Here is a 22,345-nt window from a genome sequence, read left to right as displayed (position 1 = left end):
GATAAAGCAGAGGATTGCATCAGTGATTTGGAAAACAAGGTAGGAAAAAAACATGCAGGAAGAACAGAAAAAGAAAAAAGAATTTATAAAAGATGAGGAGAGCTTAAGAAGCATTTTGGACAACATGAAGTGTAACAACCTCTGCATCATGGGAATACCAGAAGGAGAAGAGAGTGAACAAGGGATTGAGAACCTATTTGAAGAAATAGTGACCGAGAACTTCCCTAATCTGGTGACGGACAAAGACATACAAGTGCAGGAAGCTCAGAGAGTCACGAACAAGTTGAACTAAAAGATCCCTACACCGAGACACATCATAATTAAAATGACAAGGCTTGAAGACAAGGAGAGAATCCTAAAAGCCGCAAGAGAAAGAGCAGGTAGTTACTTACAATGGAGCACCAATTAGACGGTCATCTGATTTCTCAGCAGAAACATTTCAGGCCAGAAGGGAGTGGTGTGAAATATTCAAGGTAATGAAAAGCAAGGACCTACAACCAAGGCTTCACTCCCCAGCAAGGCTGTCATTTAAAGTTGAAGGAGAAATAAGGAGCTTCCCAGATAAGAAAAAGCAAAAGGAGTTTGTTAATACGAAGCCAATACTGCAACAAGTGTTAAAGGCCTTGCTTTAAGAAGAAGAAGAACAAGAAAAGGAGAAAGAAAGAGAAAGAAAGAAAAAGAGGAAAACAGTCTTAACAATAAAGTGGCACTACGTGTGTATTATCAATAGTCACCTCAAATGTAAATGGCTTAAATGCTCCAACCAAAAGACATAGCATAGCCGAATGAATATGAAAACACGGCCCATATGTATGGTGCCTCCAAGAGACCCATCTCAGATTGAAAGATACACACGGACTAAAATGAAAGGGATGAAAAATAGTACTTCATGCAAATGGGCAGGGGGGAAAAAAAAGCTGGGTCCCTGTACTTATTTCCGACAAAATAGACTTTACATGAAGTCTACAGTAAGAGACAAAGAAGGACACTACATAACGATAAACAGAACAATCCAAGATTAACAACCGAAGGAGCCAGCCACAGACAGTAGATTCCTGGAAGTCCCGAACAAACTGCCTAAGCTCAGACAGGGTCAACATCTGACATCTTCAGAGGCAGATCCAGAGCGGTCTCCTACCACAGAAGTTCACACCACAAAGTAGGGAAATCAAGACAGACCAATTTAAAAAGCAGAAGCAAACAAGAAGAGTCTCACAAATAATGGGAAGACAAAGAAACACCCCCCAGTCGAAGGGAAAGGAGGAATCCCCAGAAAGAGAACTAAATGTAATAGAGGCAAGTCAAATATCAGATATTGAGTTCAAACAAGAGTTCTAAGGAAGCTCAATGAGCTCCGTGAGCTAAGAGAGAATTACCAAAAACTACAGGGAAAGTACGAGGAACTTACTGCAAACTATGTCAGCATGAAAAAGGACATAGAAACTATCAGTAAGACACAAGAGGAAATGAAGAATACAATTTCTGAATTGAAGAACGCAGTAGAAGGAATCAAAAGCAGGCTAGGTGAAGCCAAGGATCGAATCAGCGAGCTGGAGGATAGGGTAGAAAAAAGCTCCCAGAAAGAGCAAGAAAATGAAAAAGACTCAAAAAGAATGAAGAGGCATTGAGGGAAATGCAGGACAACCTGAAACACAATAATATCCGTATAAGAAGGATGCCAGAAGGAGAAGAGGAGGAGGAGGAAGGCAGAGAAACTGGTTGAAAAAGTAATGATGGAAAACTTCCCTAACTTAAGGAAAGAAAAACTTCCCTAACTTAAGTCCAGGAAGCACAGTGGGTTCCGTTCAAGAGGAACCCAGTGAGAACCACTCCAAGACACATCATCATGAAAATGGTAAATATCAAAGACAGAAAGAGAATCCTGAAGGCAGCAATGGAGAAACAGGTAGTAACATGTGAGGGAGCCCCAGTACGGCTAGCAGCTGACTTCTGAACAGAAACACTACAAGCCAGAAGGGAATGGCAAGAAATATTCCAAGTCATGCAAAGCAAAGGCCTGCAACCAAGACTGCTCTACCCAGCAAGGCTCTCCATTGAAATGGAAGATGAAATAAGGACTTTCCTAGTCAAAAGAAGGTTAACAAAATACAATTCCACCAAACCAGCAGTGCAAGATACCCTAAAGGGACTGCTTTTAGATGAAGACAAGGAGTCTATGAGTACCCAGTTCCTTTCACAATTGCAAATACTTGATATTACCAATATTTTTAATACTTATTAATCTAATTGTGACAAAGATGCCTTATTTTAATTGTTACTTTATTGTTGAATCTAAACCTGTTCTTGTATATTTCTTTCCTATTTCTATTATTTTTAAAAAGCTTTACATGACTATGATATTCTTTTTTTTTCAAGAGGATATTAAATCGTTTATTGATTATACATGATAATAGATGATACACAAACTTCATTCCCATCTATAGTTTTATCTGGTACCAAATTCAATTTACATATATATCGCATAGGATGTGCCAACAACCATTACCAACCAAGCAGTCTCCATGACTCTGCTTGGGTGATACTTTTAATGGTGAACTCCAGGTCACAACATAGTAACTTATCAATTCAACTACACCAAGGTTTCTGAAGACAATGGCTTGTGTGCCCAAGCAGGTTGTAAATAAATTTCAGATGGAATCTGGCATCACCCTGAAGGAATTCTAACTTCACACTGTTGGGGTAATTTACCAAGATGGCTTCAGAGTAGACTAACTTTACACAGCACATTTAAAAAAAAAGACATTTATTCAGCGTCATGATCAGACTATTACATTTAGCAATCAACAGCGTGGGTGCAAAAAAAAAAAAAGAAAAAAAAGAAAAAAGAATAAAGAAAAACTACATTAAAAACCCTTTGTTGGAATGCTTTACAGTTTCCACAGAACAGGAAGTAAAATAACCTGTTATACAATTAGTCACAAATATAGTCCTTGAGTTTTTTGCCCATTCACATGAGTATTGTCTAAAACATGTCTTCTTCATAGCAGCTAGGCCCTGCCACCACTGTGCTTGGCTGAGTTCACAAATCTGTTGTAACCTGTAGCTTCCCTGTCACTTCTCTGGCTCTCCTCTCTTGCTAAGCTTTGTTTCCTGGCAGCAATTAAAACCTTCTGCCACTGTCATAGCTACTGCTGCTGCTGGAACTGTCATAGCCACCTTGATTTCGTGGTTTGGCAAAGTATTGGTCTCCACCACCATAGGGGCCAGAGCTTCCGACTCCAAAGTTTCCTCCTTTCATGGGTCCAAAATTTGAAGATTGATGTAATTGCCAAAATCATTGTAGCTTCAAAATTGCTTCCATCATTACCAAATCCATTATAGCCATCCCCACTGCCACCATAACCACCACCACCACGGCTACCACCAAAGCCACCTCGACCACTGAAGTTTCCCCCACGACCAAAGTTGTCATTCCCACCAAAACCACCTCCACGACCACCTCCGAAGTTTCCAGAACCACTTCGGCCTCTTTGGCTGGATGAAGCACTAGCCATCTCTTGCTTAGATAGGGCTTTCCTTACTTCACAGTTGTGGCCATTTACAGTATGGTATTTCTGAATGACAATCTTGTCTACAGAATCATGGTCATCAAAGGTTACAAAAGCGAAGTCTCTCTTTTTGCTACTGCCTCAGTCAGTCATGATTTCAATCACTTCAATTTTCCCATACTGCTCAAAATAATCTCTTAGGTGATGTTCTTCAGTGTCTTCTTTAATTCCACCGACAAAAATGCTTTTCACAGTTAAGTGGGCACCCGGTCTTTGAGAATCTTCTCTTGACACAGCCCTCTTTGGTTCCACAACTCTTCCATCCACCTTGTGTGGCCTTGCATTCATGGCTGCATCCACCTCCTCCACAGTGGCATATGTGACAAACCCAAAGCCTCTGGAGCTCTTGGTGTTTGGATCTCTCATCACCACACAGTCTGTGAGCATTCCCCATTGCTCAAAATGGCTCCTCAGGCTCTCATCTGTTGTTTCAAAGCTCAAACCTCTGATAAAGACCTTCCGTAGCTGTTCTGGGACTCTGACTTAGACATGACGACCGCAGGAGAGGAGATTTCACCGATGCTTACTCAGATGCATCCACCGGCAGAAAGCTGATATTCTTTATCCATTTTTGATTAAATATTTGTAGAAATTTTTCTCTAAAAAATAAAAAACTATTAGCCATTTTTTAGATGTGTTGCTAATACTCTCCTATTCTATTACTTGTTCTTTAACTTTTCTTACATGAATATTATTGTATAGTCTTAAATATTTAATATAGTCATTTTGTCCATATTTTATTTTATAGCTTCTGGGTTTGAATATTTCACTTAAGAGAAATATTATTTTGTATTTTCTCCTAAAACTCCTTAGATTTACATATTGATTTTTACCTCACCTGAATATTGTTTTTGTAATGTGTAAAATAAGGCTTTATATTTGTTTTATTTCAAGTAATAGTGGTCCATGCACCTTATTTGTTGAATAAGCCTTATATTACCCATTGACTTGAAATATCAATTTAATTATTTATTACATGGTTAGACAGATATATATGTTTTTTCTAGAATGCTCATTTTATTTCATTGATCTACTTGATTATTTCTGTGCTGATGTCATGTTTTAATTACTGAGACTTTATAATGGATTTAAATTTTTTAATATTTTATAAAGAATTTTGACATTTAAAAATAAATATATAAAATCAGTCTGCATTTAAGAAAAAGAAAGAAAGGAAGGAAGAAAGAAAGAAAGAAAGAAAGAAAGAAAGAAAGAAAGAAAGAAAGAAAAAGAATAAACTCCTACCTTTTGCGACAGCATAGATGGTACTGGAGAATATTATGCCAAGTGAAATAAGCAAGTCGGTCAAAGACAAATACCATATGATCTCACTTATAAGTGGAATCTATTCAACAAAATAAACGAATGAACAAAACAAATCACAGGCATTGAAACATGGAGCAGACTGAAAGTGACTAGAGGGGATGGGGAAGCAGGGCAATGGTGGAAAGGATGAGAAGAGGCTAGACAAAGAACATGTATGAATGACCCATGGACATGGGCAATAGAGTGGGAATTGACTGTGGGAGAGAGGGGCGGGATGGGATGGGTGGAGGAGGACAAAGGGGGAAAATTGAGACCACTGTAATAGAATAAACATGATTTAAAAATAAAAAAACTACCATCTAGAAATATACAGTAACAAATATTGTTTTCAATACATAAATAACTAAGCAGAAAAGTAGTACAATGTGAGAGAGTTCAGAAAGAGAGCCATTATGTTTAGGGGCATAATGTGTCCGATGTGGAATTCCTGTGTTGAAAAATGAGAGACTATTTAGTAATGGGCTGCTCCCTTGGCAAATCCGTAGGCTGAAAACACAAAATCAAAACCCAAAGCTCCACACACGGAAAAAGGAAGATGGAAAGACTTACAAGAGAACAGGGAAAAACATTTTATGATTTCAGGATAGGAAAGAATCTCTTTAAAAAAATAACAATCCAACAAGAGGCTATAACTCTAGGTAACATTTACTCATACAACATAGTACCATCTAAATGTGTGAAGGAAATCTTGATGGACATGAAGGGAGAGCTCAACAGAAACACAGTCATAGTTAGGGATCTTAACACCCCATTGGCTTCAATGGATAGATATCCAGATGGAAAATCAACAAGGAGAGAACAGCCTTAAACAACACACTAGATCAAATGGAGTTAATTGATATCTTCAGATCATTCCACCCCAAAGCAGGAGAGTATACATACTTTTCAAGTGTACATGGAATGTTTTCTAGGATAGAGCACATGTTAGGACACAAAACAAGTCTCAATAAATTTAAGAAGATTGAAATCATATCAAACATCTGCTCTGACCACAATGCTATGAAACTAGAAATCAATGACAAGGAAAACATTGAAAAATACAAAAAGACATGGAAGTTAAATAACATGTTATTAAACAATGAATGGGTCAATGATGTGATCAAGGAAGAAATCAAAAGAGGCCTTGAAACAAATGAAAATGAGAACACAACATCCAAAATCTGTGGGACACTGGGAAAGCAGTCTTAAGAGGGAAATTCAAAGCATTACATGCCTATCTCAAAAAAACAAGAAAAAACTCAAATAAACAATCTAACTTTAAACTTAAAGAACTGGGGGGAAAAACAAACAAAGCCCAATGTGAGTGGAAGGAAGGAAATAATAAAGATCAGACCAAAAATAAATGTAATAGAGTGTAAAAAAAAATTCAAAGATCATTGAATCCAAGAGCTCGTTTTTTTTAAAGTAATTTATTTATTTTTTCAAATACATTTGTCTCTGCCAACCCCCCACCACTTTCCCTTGCCCCCCTCCCTCCCTCCCTAGATTGACAGACCTTTAACCAGATCCATCAAGAAAAAAAGGGAAAGGACACAAATAAATAAAATCAGAAATGAAAGAGGAGAAGTAACAACTGACTTCAAAGAAATAAAGGATTGTAAGAAAATATTATGAATAGCTATATGCTAACAATCTGGACAACCTGCACAAAATGGGTAAATTCCTAGAAACATACAATAGATTTCAAAACTAAATCCAGAAGAATTAGAGAATTTGATTTACACCTAGTGAAATTGAAGCAGTAATCAAAAAACTCCCAACAAGTAAAAGCCCTGTACCAGATGGCTTCACAGGAGAATTTTACCAAACATTCCCAGAAGAACTAACACCTATTCTCCTCAAACTATTTCATAAAATTCAAGAGGAAGGAAGGCTCCCAAACTCATTTTGCAAGGCCAGCATTATCCTAATCCCAAAACCAGATAAAGACACTGCAAAGAAAGAAAATTACAGGCCAATATCCCTGATGAACACAGATGCTAAAATCTACAACAACACATTAGCAAACCAAATATAGCAATGCTTCAAAAGGATCATACACCATGATCAAGTGGGATTTATTCCAGGAATGCAAGGTTGATACAACATTTGCAAATCAATACATGTGATTCACCACATAAACAAAATGAAGGATAAAAACCATATGATTATATCAAGAGATGAAGACAAAGAGTTTGATAAAATCCAACACCCATTTATGATAAAAACTCTCAGCCAAGTGGGATTAGAGAGAACATACCTAAACACGATAAAGGCCATATACAACAAACACACTGCCCGCATCATACACAATGGGAAAAAACTGAAAGCATTCCCCTTAAGATTGGGAACAAGACAGGGATGCCTGCTCTCTCCTCTTATTCAACATAGTACTGGAAGTCCTAGCCACAATCTTCAGACAAGAAGAAGAAAGAAAAGTCATCCACATTGGAAAGGAAGAAGTAAAATTGTCATTTACAGATGACATGACACTGTGCATAGATTACCCCAAAGATTCCACCAAGAAACTACTAGAACTGATAAATGAATTCAACAAAGTAGCAGGCCACAAATTAATATCTAGAAATCAGTTGCATTTTTATATGCCAATAACAAAGTAACAGAAAGAGAAATTAAGAATGGAATCCCATTCACAATTGCCACAAAAAAAATACCTAGGAATAAACCTAACCATGATGTAAAAGACCTTTACTCAGAAAATTATAAGACACTAAAGAAACAAATTGAAGAAGATGCAAATTAGTGGAAGCACATCCTATGCAATTCTTCCTATCCATGGATTAACATCAATGTTAGAATTAACATCATTAAAATGTCCATATTATCTAAAGCAATATATGTATTCAGTGCAATTCCTATCAAGATTCCAATGACATATTTCACAGAACTAAAACAAATTTTCAAAAATTTATATGGAACTACAAAAGGCCCTGCATAGCAACAGCAGTCCTGAGAAAGAAGAACACAGTTGGAGCAATCATACTACCTAATATCAAACTATACTGCAAGGCCATAGAAATCTAAACAGCATGGTACTAGCATAAAAACAGACACATAGATCAATAGGATAGGGAGGCCCAGAAAGAAACCCACACCTTTATAGTCAATTAATATTTGACAGAGGAAGCAAGCACATACAATGGGCTAAAGATAGTTTATTCAATAAATAGGGTTGGGAAAATTGGACAGATATGTGCAGAAAAATAAAACTAGACCACCTTCTTATACCACACACAATAATAAATTCAAAATGGATCAACAATTTAAATGTTAGAACTGAAACCATAGAAATGGTAGAAAAAAACATAGGCAGCAAAATCTCGGACATTGCTGATAGCAATATTTTATTGTATATATCTTCCCAGGAAAGGGAAATGAAAGAAAAAAAATAAACAAATGGAACTACATCAAACTAAAAAGTTTTTGCACAGCAAAGGAAACCACCAACAAAATAAAAAGACAACCCACAGAATGGGAGAACATACTTGCTGATACATCTGATAAGGGGTTAATATCCACAATTTTTAAAGAACTTACAAAACTCAACACCAGAAAAACAAACAAACAGTCCAATTAAAGAATGGGCAACGGACCTGAATAGACACTTCTCCAAAGGGAACCTACAGATGGCCTATAGACATATGAAAAGATGCTCAACTCAGTAATCATGAGAGAAAGGCAAATTAAAACCACAGTGAGATATCACCTCACACCCGTTAGAATGGCCATCATCAATAAGTGCTGGCGGGGATGTGGAGAAAGGGGAACCCTTTTGCACTGTTGGTGGGAATGCAGATTGGTGCAGCCACTGTGGAAAGCATTATGGAGGTACCTCAAAAAATTAAAAATGGCTCTGCCTTTTGACTCAGTGATCCTATTTCTGGAAATATATCCAAAGGAACCCAAAATACTGATTTGAAAGAACAAAAGCACCCTTATGTTCACTGCAGTGTTATTTACAATCACCAAGATATGGAAGCAGCCCAAGTGTCCACCAGTAGAGGAGTGGATTAAACAACTATGGGACAACATACACAATGGAATACTACTCATCAGTATAAAAGGAAAATTTTACCTTTTATGACAGTATGGATGGACCTGGAGAACATTATGCTAAGTGAAATAAGCCAGTCAGAGAAAGACAAATACCATATGATTTCAGTCATATGTGGAATCTAATGAACAAACTGAACTAACAAGGAGAATGGGGATAGAATCATAGATGGAGAGCAGGATGACAGCTGGTTGGCTGAGGGGGGAGGTGAGGGGGAGGAGGCATTGAGCAAAAAGGAAAAAGGACTCATGAACATGTGCTATGCTGTGGTGATTGCTGGGTGTAGGGGGTTATAAGGGGACTAAATGGTAATGGGAAAAATGTAATAAAGATTAAATAAAAAAGGAATGAATGTCAAAACTTAGTGTTGGCAAAGACATTCTCACACACTCTGAGGAGAATATCAATTTGGCAATGTTTTTCAAAACCTTTTGACCCAGCAGTTCCTTTCTTGGATTTATCTTAAGGAAATAATTAAAGATGTGCACAAAGATGTATCAATAAAGATATTGATTGCAACATTTTCTATAGCAGGAAAATTGATAGCATTTGGATTCTGATGCATTGATACAATGGAATACTGTAGTTACTAAAAATGATAATGTAGAGTTCTTATTAACATAGAAACAGGTTCACAAGATGATGTTAATTGGTGGGACAGGGGAAGCGGGATCTCAAATTATCAATAGTTAAAAGTCTGGGCTCTGAGTTTTGAGCTGGATTAAAATCCCAACTTTATCAACTGCATGGTGTTGGGAATTTACTGACTATAGTGTTCTTCCACTTCCACATCAGTAAAAGAGGAATAAAACAGCAGCAAAATAGCAGGGAACCTAATAGTTCCCAACTTGTACATGCCCATTAGGATGCCCTGGGGATCTTTTAAACCCTGTCAGGCTCAGGCCTCACTCAGCCCGATTAAATCAGAATCTATGGGGACAGGATGCAGCTCTCAGGATTTTGGAAGTCCCCTAGGTGACTCCAATGTGTAGAGAAGTTTTGGAACTGCTGAGCTAAGGCATAGTGTGGCTGGGAGTATTAAATGAGAAAATAACAGTGTCTGGCATGTGGTAAGTGCTCAATACATGGTAACTGTTATTAGTTAACTGATACTTTTTACAGTATGATCCATTTTAATATATGTGCATGTGTCCATGTGTGTATAATATGAAGTCTGCAGGATATCCACAAAAGTATTAAAAAAAGAAATTACAGTTTATTTTTGCTTATTTGTGTCTTCCAATTTTTCTGTAAGTAGTGTGGATTCATTGTTAATTTAAAAAAGAATAATTTCTTAAGGAAATATCAGGTATATATGTACAGCTTTATATACTAAAGTATTTATAATGGTGATAAACTAGAGGCAGTTTTCATAGTAAGGGGACTGTAAGTAAATTATGGGAGGTCCACAGAGTAAATTATCTGGCCATTAAAAAATCAAAACTAAGGACCATGGCCAGGTGGCTAAGTTGGTTGGAGCATCATCTCTACACCAAAAGGTTGTGGGTTCAATCCCTGCTTGGGACACATACAGGTGACAACCAATTGATGCTTCTCTCTCTCTCTCTCAAACACACACACAAATCAATAAAAACATATCCTGTGGTAAGGATTAAAAAAAATCAAATCTAAGGCTAAGGAAAATGTTCATGATGTAATGGAAAAGTATGGGATTATCCTGCGCATACGGGAGGCAACTGATTGATATTACCCTGCCCCCGCCTCCTTGCCCACCCGACCCTCCTGCCCCCACCTCCCCCTCTTCCTCATTCCTCCTTTTCCCTCCTTCTCTCCTTCTCCTTCTCTCTCTATGCCCTTCCCCTTCTACCTTCTTCTCTCTCTCAAATCAATAAAAACATATTCCACGTGAGGATTAAAAAAAAATCAAAACTAAGACTGAGGAAAGTCTTCATGATATAATGAAAAAGTGTGAGATTATCTCATTTCTGGCTTTTTAATTTAAATGTGGGTTTATGTGTATCTCTGTGTGTTTCATGTTACATACACACCTATGAATGTGTTAAATTGGCTATTTCCAGGTAGTAGGATTAACTTACTATTTTTCTTTTTTATACTTTTTCAAATTTTATACAATAAATATGTATTTTACAATCAGAAAACAAGTATATTGAAAATGTGATATAAAATAATAGTGCCTCCCATAAGGAGTGAATTGTGTGGGCTTCTGGGCAGATGCTTTAGCCATTCTGTGCCCCTTCTACCTCCAAAGTAAAAAAAAAAAGAAACCAAGCCCTAGAGGGTTTGGTTAGAATAGTTTTTTTTCTATTAATACTTTCTTAAGTACTCTTGTAATTTTTACTGTCTCTCCTATTGAGTCCAAAAACTCTTTGGGGAGTGAGAGTGGAGACAGGGAGTTTGTACATAAATGGGGAAATCATACCTAATCTAGTGTGGGAGTTGAATAATAAGGTGAGGTGGCAAAATATGTCAGGGTAAGCATGACAACAAGGGAGAGACAAAATTTAATAAAATATTAATATATAGTTGCAATGAAAAACTGTTCTGATGGCTTTGGATTCAAAGGAAGCATGTTTCCACTTTGGAGGGTTTTTTTTTTGTTTGTTTGTTTTTGTTTTTAGGACATCACAGTGTATTTGTAAACAGTCTGATGATTTAGCTAACACATGGGGGCCAGAGAGCATCACAGAGCAGTCAGTGAATTGATGACAGAGCATCAATATGAAATTTGGACAGCTGTGTGGCTTCAGAGTTGGGCTGCTATCGCTTAGGAAAAGCCATCTGCTCCTGCCTGTTGACCAAAATGTTAGTATCTGCATGACTCTCAAACAAAAGTCATGCTGTTAGAGTCAGAGTTAAAAAAAACTGAGCCCCTCCCCCCTTTTTTTGGTCCCTTTGGCCCAGTATCTCACCTACAGCAGATACAGAAATGAGTTATTTCTCTGCACTATTGCCCTCTACAACTCCTCAGTGGGGCAGGATAGGGGAGGGATGGATTATGATGAAGAGCATTGAGTAAGGGGTAAACTAAACAATTTTCAGGCAATTTTTCTCTAAGAGCCAGCCATTCTTTCCCAAGCAAATGGTTATGGAAGGAACATGGGCCTTGGAATCCAATACATCTGGATCTGAATCCAGCCCTGCTAGTTGGTAGCCAAAATGACCTAAACTCCAAAAATGCAAACGTCTCATTTGTCAACTGCAGTCTCTGGAGACAGACTCTCTGGGTTTGTATCCTGGCTTGGTCACTGCTAGCTGGGAACAAGTTTTTTCATCTCTGTGCCTCACTGTCTTCATCTATAAAATGAAGTTAATAATAATCATACTTGTAAGATTATTGGGAGATAAAGTGAATTAATATGCACATATATAGTCTTTGAACATTGCTTGGCATGTGTTAAGCACTTACAAGTGTTGATGTTTACTATTGTAATATGCAAAGGGATATGATAATATATACCTTATATGGTCGTAGATGAGAATGAGAATCACCAAAATGCTCAGCCTGTCTTAGCTGCTCTGATTGTATAATAATTGCAGCAGCAGCAAAAAAATTGATAGGCTCTTAAAGGATTGTTTTTAAACTGGAGAGAGTCTTTTGAGGTGATCTATTGCAAATGTCTCATCTTGCAAAGGAAGAAATTGAGGCCAGCCTCTCTGCCTGTTTCACCCTCCTGCATTACACTGCCTCCATTAGGTTTGGCTATTTTATAATTTTCTGCCAAATATTAGTCCTTCCCTACTCTGCTTTATTGCTACTTTGACAAATTCAGTTTTTTTCCCCTCAAATAATTGTTTTGTCATTGAGGCTTCCAGGGTGTGTTTTCCCTACCTGTAACTCTTAGCATTTTTGAAATAAACTATTGGTTCTTATGTTTTACCTAAAATTATGATTCAAAGCTTCCTGTTTCATATAAGGCTGTTCTGTGTGTGGTGGAGCAGGAGGGGAGAATTGATGAGAAGGTTTCACTACATGTGACAACACATGCCAGATTTTTCTTACTCTTCCTACCTTCCATTAACACACAGATATTTATAGACCTGTGGTCAGACGAAAGGTGTTGAGGAGTTAATAGGATGAAGTAACCCTCTTAGTGATGTCATATTTTGATGTTTTTAAACCCAGGGCCATTCAGGCATTAGGTAGTATTTTATTGTATTTATTTAGGATTTCTGCCCTGACTACTTCCATGAAGAGCAACACAAAAATTGCAACATAGAGCAGTTAGAAATCCAGGACAGGGAATATCCAGGGGAGATGAACTGGATATTACCAGGTGTGTGAGATACTCTGAGCACTGAATTTTCCTTTTCTTCTGGTTACTCTCCTCACCCCCCCCCACCAAATATAAGCACACTGAATTACATCATTAACATCTTCTGGCCAAAAAAAAATGTTCAGATGTAGAGAAACCCCTCCGGTCCTATCTGTACTGTCTTCTGGTGGCCACCTGTGACTCAGCACTGAATATTCCCAGGTTGAAGTCATCTTTCCTATTGAGTTTGAGAGTGGTGAGATGCAGGTGGGCAGAGGCATCGCTGCCATCCAAGTTCCCAACTCTGCCAACGCCTTCTTTTCCTTGGATTCTACTGGTAATAAATAATAATAATAGAGTCTTTTCCTCTTACATTCTTTAGATCGAATAACTGTACCACCATCTACCCAGATATCAAAGTCAAAAGTTTATGAGGCACCACACAGTCCTTGTTCTCCCCCAACACAGTTCATCCTTGGTGGCCTAGATCATTTCCATAGGCTGCATTCCTGCAAATGCCTACTTCCTTTTGGCAATCAGCTGAAAAGTTGTCTCTTCCCTGTAGTCTTTCCTGAAACTTTGCCCATCTTCTGGTAAAATCCTCCTTTCCCTTCTTTGTGTTTCTTCACTATATTGTATATTCCTTGAAGGCATTGGCTGTATTTGTTCAATACTTCTGTTTTTTTGTCTTCTGTGTGTCAGGCACTGCATTGGGTAAATGTTGGGGTTTTAGCAGTGACATCAAGAGTCATGATTCCTGCCTTCTTAAGTCTTGCAGTTGTGTGCGGGAGTTAGAATGCAAACAAACACAAATAATTCATTATGAAGTGTTATGAGTGCTATAAAGTCAAGTCCTATGAAAGAGAATAATACACAAGATAATTTATTGGGAGGAAGACTCCAGGAGAAAGTGACAAGTTCAGCTGAGACTGAAAGATGAATAAGGATTATCCAGGTGAAGAGTGGGGGGAAGAGTGTCTCAGGCAGAGGAAACAAAGTAGAAAGCACTGAGATGGAAATAGCCTGAATTCTTTCCCAGCACCGTCCAGTGTGGCTGGGCCATAGGGAAGGAAATATACAGGGACATGGGTTGAAATTGGAGGGGTGGGGAGGTCGCTGGTCACACAGGGTTTTGTAGGCCACAATACCAAGTATCCTAAGTGCAATGTGAAGTATCTTCTCCATCTTTGATACCACAGAGAATGTCCAGTACATCCAGTGTGTGAATTGAGCCTTTGTTTAATGAGGAACAATTGCCTTACCTTCCTACCAGAATTGCCATGGGGATTAAATGAGGTAAGGTATGCTGAGATGCTTTGCAAAATACCAAATGTTAAGCAAGTGTTATTCTAGATATGATTCACTAGAGTCTATACGGTGATGCTTACAGACATATGCTATCAGTGGAAAAGAAAATGGATTCTCTGTTTAGCGAAATCAGTCAGACCATTTCATGCCATGAATATGCAGATGTACTGTATTCTTATATATTCAAAGTGTGTCTTCATTGCCAATGCCTTTAACTAATTATGGGTGAGTGGAAACCGCCTTATATCACACCATTATATAGCATTTGTGGTGTTAGAGATAATTGTGGGTATGTTTCTAGGAGCAGTATAGGTTTCTCTTCTATGATGAATTCACTCAATAAAATCTCCACACCTAAGGAATTCATTATTCGAGAGATGGGCTATACTGTACACCTGAAACTAATATAAAATAACATTGAGTGTCAACTATAATTGACTTAAAAATCAATTCATATATATTATATATTATACATTATATATTTAAAATAGCTGGATTAATTTTGAGGAATAGCACCTTCTGAATTTGCATTTGGATCAAGACAAGGCTAATTACAGCAAGGTGTGGCTGCCATTAACTGTGGCTCTTGGTTTTCTAGACTGTATTCAGATAAAAGATGTAACAAAATCCTCAGTAAACTACTATTTTTATGTTAAATATCTAGTTCTCTATTTGAACTGCAGGAACTTAGGCAATTGATTTAAAATCTCACCTCTGTGCAATGCTGTTAACAGTATAAATTGTTGGAGCCCATTTGGGGGGCAGCTTGGAAGTCCTTATCAAAATGTAAAATGTGTATACCTTTTGTCCCAGTCTAAAAAGGAACTGCACAAAAAAGGTTCATAATGGTATTGTATGATGTCATTTGTACAACAGAAAGAAGGGGAGAGGTAGAGGATAGATATGAGTTTGATATGTGTATACTTTTATGTGCTGAGACATCTTCTGGAATGATGCACAAGAAACGGTTATTGTTACCTTGGCAATTAGGGTTGGCAGGACTAGGGGTTTTTCATTTCCACTTGACACTTTTCTAAACTACTTGACTTGTTTACGTACAAAAAGCTACAATACTGTGAAATAATGAATTTTAAATAACATCCATATCCCACTTGATTCTTTTCTTGATACTATATACTAAGAAATAAAAGGTGTAATAGTGATTGAGGTGAGAGGTCAGGTGTGAAGCATGGGAGGCAGAGTCTGGGCAAATCAGGGACCTCTGAAATCTACCAGGGAATCATGGTGACTATGAGGCTTAGGGAAAGACCTGTGGCTTTGTTAAGACTTCATGCTAAGAAAGTGAGATAAAATTAGGTGAAAATTGTGGTGTTTTAGGGTTTTTTTTTTGATGAAACAACTTTAATTATGTCACTAGTTTTGATCTATGAGTATTTTAATACCTAAGTAGCATAATAATTGTATTCTAGGCCAAAATTAAACAATTAAGTATCTCAGTGTCTGGATAAATAGTTGTTGTTGTTGCTTAACTTGTTTAAAAATTTTAAGTGAATGCTAGGTTACAATTTCTTGAGCTTTTTGCTTAAGGATCTGAGGACTGCAGGTATGGTCTTTCAAGGGGGGATATCCCCAAAGACCAGAATTATCTTCTGGAGAGTGGGCCCCTTGTAGTACACTAGGTGAGTGTTCTAGGAACCCATCTGTATCAGTGTACCAGCTGGTGTTGTTGTGGGAGGCTGCATTCCACTTTAGTGAATTTTTTTGAAGACTCTTTTAATGTGTTTGCCCTTTCTATGATGGTGGTTTACAAGTGCACATGCCCACACCACGCTGAATGTTCAAAGTTCTTGACCAAAAACAGGATGACCACTGTGCCCTATCCTCCTTATTTACCTGATCGTGCCCCAAGGGACTTGTTTTTGGTTTCCCCTAGATGAAAAAAGTCCTCAAAGGCAAATGTTTTGCCAATGTGGAAGAGGTGAAACAAAAAATGGCAGAAGCACTAAAAAGCATCAAAATCGATGTGTTCAAGAATTGTTCTGAGCAGTGGAAAAAAGTCTTGCTTAGGTGTATTGCATCTAATGGAGAATAATTTGAAGCTTAAGCATATAAGAATAAATACACAATTATTTATAAATAAATTCTGGCTTTTCTGGCTTTTTCTTGTATGTTTAAATTGGAGAAGATATAAGTTGCCTGATTTTTACATAATAACACTTTGATTAAAATACTTCAAAATCATTTCGGAACATCCTTCTACCCCAAAGAAGGCATTTCCTGAGATACAAGAAGTAAAAAGAATGTCCAAAAGAATGTCCTCTTGATTTAGTTTAATGAATAGTTCTTTCACTCAGTTGTGTGTGTGTGTGTGTATTTATTTATTATTTATTTTTTATTTTTTGTTTTTATTGTGATAAAATGACATTTATTTGCAGCATTTTTGTTAGTCTCATATTTGAATGGGGCCTTTCATTCTTCTTAAATTTTTATTTTATTTTTTTCATTACCATTTAACCCCTTACACCCCACTTCCCCCTGCAATCACTACACTTTTGTTCATGACCATGAGTCTTGTTCCCTTTTTGCTCAATCCCTCTACCCTGTCACCTCCCCAGTCCCTAGCTGTCATCCTGCTCTCCATCTGTGAGTCTCTCCCCATTTTCCTTGTTAGTTCAGTTTGTTCATTAGATTCCACATATGAGTGAAATCATATGGTATTTGTCTTTCTCTGACTGGCTTATTTCACTTAGCATAATGTTCTCCAGGTCCATCCATACTGTCATAAAAGGTAAAGTTTTCCTTTTATACTGATGAGTAGTATTCCATTGTGTATGTTGTCCCATAGTTGTTTAATCCACTCCTCTACTGGTGGACACTTGGGCTGCTTCCATATCTTGGTGATTGTAAATAACACTGCAGTGAACATAAGGGTGCTTTTGTTCTTTCAAATCAGTATTTTGGGTTCCTTTGGATATATTTCCAGAAATAGGATCACTGAGTCAAAAGGCAGAGCCATTTTTAATTTTTTGAGGTACCTCCATAATGCTTTCCACAGTGGCTGCACCAATCTGCATTCCCACCACCAATGCACAGGCTTCCCCTTTCAACTCGATTTCTGATGATTCTGAGTGATGGTTGTTATATTGTTTAGTTGTAACTTTGATGTTATGCAAAAACTTTTTAGTTTGATGTTGTCCCATTTGCTTATTTTTTCTATTGTTTCCCTTTGGGGAGACATATCAGATAAAACATTGCTATGACCAGTGTTCGAGATGTTACTGCCTATGTTTTCTTCTAGGATTTTTATGGTTTTGGGTCCAATATTTAAGTCTTTAAAACATTTTAAATTCTTGTGTGTGGTGTGAGAAGGTGGTCTAGTTTCATTTTTCTGCATATATCTGTCCAATTTTCCCAACACCATTTATTGAATAAACAATCTTTAGTCCATTGGATGTGCTTGCTTTCTCTGTCAAATATTAATGGACTATAAAGGTTTGGATTTGTTTCTGGTCTCTCTCATCTGTTCCATTGATCTATGTGTCTGTTTTTATGCCAGTACCATGCTGTTTAGAGACAAGGAATCACTAGCCTGTCTTAACTGGCCCTTGTTCTCTAATATTTGAAATTTTAGTCAGGAGATGGATGGTAGAAAACTTAACAACAGATTAAGAAAAAATACAGGTTTTACACTATGATAAGTAATTTTATACATAAGATGTGTAATTGGGCAGGTAGCAGAGACTGGAGTGAAGGGAACAGTTTTGAGAACAGAGAAAGACTAAGTAGGTGCAGAAAGACTGGAATCATAAAGAGTGAAACCTTGGAGAGATTTCTCTGGTTGTGGAAATCACAGAGCATGAGGAGGTACCTGGAGTATGGTTTGAGGTTGAACCTGAACCTGTACCTAGATGTTATGCCTGCAGAACCAGTCAGGAGGATTCTCATCTTTGCTAGTGATCAGAGAAGCTGTTAGAAATAGCGCCAGCTTAGACTAGGCATAAAGGAATGAGGAGCTTGGATAAGAAACCAGACATCATAGAAAGATGAACAGATAAGACCCAAGCCATGAGTGGCCTGGACTTTGTATTTGCTGAGAGCTGGTACTTGGCTGCCTATGTAGAGGATGTTGCTGAGAGGCTGGCCCCACTCCATAATAAAGCATTCTGATTTGATTTAGTTTGAGGAAGAGGTGGGGACAAATAGCTATCATTTGTTGGGTAATTACTGTGTGCCTTTTCCAAATATTTTACATGGATTTTGAGCTAGTAACTAATAGAGCCTGGATCCAAGGCAGTCTCACTCTAGGACCTGTGCTCTTAGTTACTCTGTATTTATAGGACTATCACTTCAAGAATCCCTCATCTACCGCTATCCCATAACAATCATGGTGGTTGCCAGTTCTGAAAGAAGGAAACTTCCTATTAGAGTACCTTTGCTGTGGTATTAATGAGCAAGTGAAATAATCTCAAGAGAGTAAAAAAGCAGAATGCTTGAATAAACAGCTGATGGATAAGTGAAAAGCAATTCTGTGGCCAAAATTCTGGATTCTTTATAAACTGAAGAATGTAATTCAGTATCTTCTGTGTGGAAGACACTACTAGGTGTCACAGATGGAACTAAGAGGAAACAGAAGCAGATACTGTCCTCGCAGCTAGTCTCTGAGGAAGTTAAAGTATGTGCAAAAATAACTACAATGCAAGCTAGTGTTCGATACACTTTATAAGAGAGGTTTAGAATACCACACAGTTAGACAAGTATAAGGAGGTGGCCTCTGAGGTAGACCATGTAGTGTGGGGTAGGTTCTTCTGTAGTTGTTGATGTTAGAGATACGATTTCAGGCAGCAAAAGTACAAGGTACATTTGAGAGTAATGAAAAAAGAAAAGTATTATCCTAGGCCTGCTATATTTATGTGCATTGTCTCATGAAATGCTCATAACAATGCTTTATTGACCAAATGATATATTCTCAAAACCAGGGAACTTTTGAGAGTGAAGCGGTGTGCTAATCAGATGGGGTAGGCATAGACAGGGACTGATCCTGGAAACCCAGAACATATAAAGAGGTTGGTGTTATCCTCGTTTCAGAAATGAGAAAAATGAGGCTCTAAATCAAATTGCAAGGAACTGTTAGAGACAGGACTTGAAGCCAACTCTAGTTCCCAAATCAAGAGATCTGTATTTCATTTGGTAAACAATGGGGAGTAATTGAAGGGCTTTGAGCAGAGAATGTCATGGTTAGAGCTATGTAAGACAGATGGGAAAAAGATACTGGAATTGGGGAGATTAGTTAGGAGATTATTAAAAGATATTCAGGGAGAACATTTTGAGGGCCTGGATATAAGATGTTGACTTTGGGAATTTAAAAGAAGGCATTAATGTGAGAGACATCATAAAGGAAGAAATGACAAAGCTTGATTATTGGTCAACTTTGGAGGGAGACAAAGAGTAAGGGATGACTCAAAATTTCAAATTATTTTAGTGAAGACATGTAACGTTAACTGGAAGTACCCACTGTAACCCAGAAAGGTAATGTGAGTTTTCATTAGTGTGTTAGACTAAGGGAAATTCTGCTTCTTAGTACGTTGACTTACTGACTTGTAATTATGAACAAATCATTTAACCCTCCTTTGCCCATATTTACTCATCTGTAAAATGTAATGTTATCTGTCTGTAAAATGTCCCTGAAATAGCTGTTTGTCAGAATGTTTTTTTAATCTCCACATTTTGAAAATGAGTGCTTGTGTTCAGTAGTGTGAAATTGAATTCCAATGTTGAATACACTCACTTTTATATTATATTGTCAAAACAACAGTCATAATATAGATAATGATATGTTATCTCCCTCTTCTGAACTCCTCCTTCTGTTACCTCCTTTAACTAATTGCCAGATGAATTTTAATGCCCACTTTTTAACATCTTTTCTAGTGTTGTCTCAAACTGCTTTTTAAGTTTTTTTTTTATTGTGGTTTAACTTTTTAATGTTGATCTTAGCTCCCCAGATAGAATGAAATATACTTGAAGGACAGGAACATGTGTCCCTCTATTCCTCCTAATTCCTTAAATAGAGACACCCAGGAAATATTAATTGGTATGATTTGACCAGTTTATATGGCACAATAGGACTTATTTTCCTTTGGTTTTGTACATTATACTTTGTTAATATGGTCTCAAGTAGTATTAGCTTTTTGGTAGCTACATCTTATTATGGGCTCATAATGAGCCCAAGGCCTACTTCTTCTTCCAAGTATGTATCTGTTTGTCCCTCTTTTTATTTATTTATTTTTTAGAAAAATCTTTCTGGTCTAGGCTTTTACTTAAACAAAAAATATTTATTGTTGATGTGGTTAGTTTTAGCTTTATTATCAACATATTTCATAAAATATGTTGAAATATGTTGATAGCAGCATAAATGTAATTTTATTACATTTCTAAGTAATAAAATACTGCTTGGTGTATTCATTTTCTATTGCTGCATAATAAATTAACACAAATGTAGTGGCTCAAGAACAATACCCATTTATTATCTCACAGTTTCCATGGGTCATAGTCTATCAAGGCTTAGCTGGGTCCTTTGCTCAGTTTCTCAAGCTTCAGTCAAGGAGTTGGCTGGGACCACAGTCTCATCTGAGGCTTAGGGTTTTCTTCCAAGCATACGTGGCTTTTGACAGAATTTAGTTTTTCATGGTTGTAGGATTGAAGTCCTCAGAACCTAGGGGCCACCTGTAGTTCTTCCCACACAGTCCTCTCCATAGGTACTTCATAGGATAGTAGCTTGCTTCTTCAAGGCCAGCAAGGCATAAAGTCTCAATGTCATTGTAGCAAGAAGGAATCCTGTGTGTGCGTGTGTGTGTTTGTGTCAAAAAATATATATTAACCTAATCATGGGGGCAACGTCTCATCACCTCTACTTTATTCAGTTGGCTAGAAACTAGTCACAGTTCCCACCCACATTCAACACAAAGGGATTATGCAAGGCCATGCACACCAGGAGGTGGTTGTTATTGGGGGTGACTTACATGTATGTCTTATACACTTGGCATAGAGCTGGAACAAGGCTAATTGAAGACTTCGCAGTTTACCATTAATCCATTAACAGACACTCATTGGGTAAGGCTGCTCTAACAGCCTTTACCCAGGCTGTTAACTTCACTGTGACTTTAACTTTACTGTCATTTTTCAGCTCACTTACAAAGAGGTCATGGGAAATGATGTTCAGTAGTTCACCTAAAGTCATTTGTCATGTGGTGCCTTTCACTGAGACAGAGAGCACTGGACCAGGAATAGAATAATGGAGATTTCAGTTTGGATGCTTATAGATATCTAAGCAGAGATTCACCTCCCCTGGGTCTGGGGCTTAGGAGAGGGTTTGGGCTGGAATAGAGATTTGTGAATCTCTCATGTATAGATGGTAAGTGGAGCCAAGGGCATGTATATAGTTTGAGAGGGGAAGGGTGAGGAGGGTGGAGTCCTGGGGAAACCCAGGTTCTGTAAGTGGTTCCCATGACTTCCTAATCTAATAACCCAAATGAAAAAGGAAACAAGTTATCTAGCTCCAGAGGAAGCTGTTTGTGTTTGCTTCTGCCTTCAGTCCTATCTCTTCCTGTCTGTTACAGGTACTAATTATCCAAATATCTTCCCTCTCACCACCCTTTTCTTCTGGTATCTTTTCCTTTCCACTGGACCCATTTACTAGACTATTCATAAACATATGGTATCCCGATTGCAACTATAGATGAAAAACTAGAATTTAGAGCTAAATTTTTGGGTTTGGGATTCAACACCTGGAAGACGGAACATGACGAGCATGATAATGGTGGTTACCTGAGATGAGGAGGTTGAGGAGGCCCTTTTTCCCTTTGCTGTGCTCTCTAGCTACTAATATCTATCTGGGA

General features: G+C 37.6%; 1 protein-coding gene and 1 pseudogene across 1 annotated transcript in view; one reads left to right on the top strand and one right to left on the bottom strand.

Annotated features, from left to right (window-relative positions):
• The window catches only part of LOC129065194 (H(+)/Cl(-) exchange transporter 5-like), a 163,753-nt gene that overhangs the window by 7,582 nt on the left and 133,826 nt on the right, over window positions 1-22,345 (top strand). The gene's annotated exons all lie outside the window — the stretch shown is intronic.
• On the bottom strand, window positions 3,122-4,115 carry LOC129065193 (heterogeneous nuclear ribonucleoprotein A1-like; annotated as a pseudogene).

This window comes from Pteronotus mesoamericanus, unplaced genomic scaffold, assembly GCF_021234165.1.
Source record: "Pteronotus mesoamericanus isolate MK-2021 breed Mesoamerican mustached bat unplaced genomic scaffold, CSHL_Meso_final contig_173, whole genome shotgun sequence".
Lineage (NCBI taxonomy): Eukaryota > Metazoa > Chordata > Mammalia > Chiroptera > Mormoopidae > Pteronotus > Pteronotus mesoamericanus.
The sequence above is the reverse complement of the archived record's forward strand: the minus strand, read 5'-3'. Positions and strand labels throughout refer to the sequence as shown.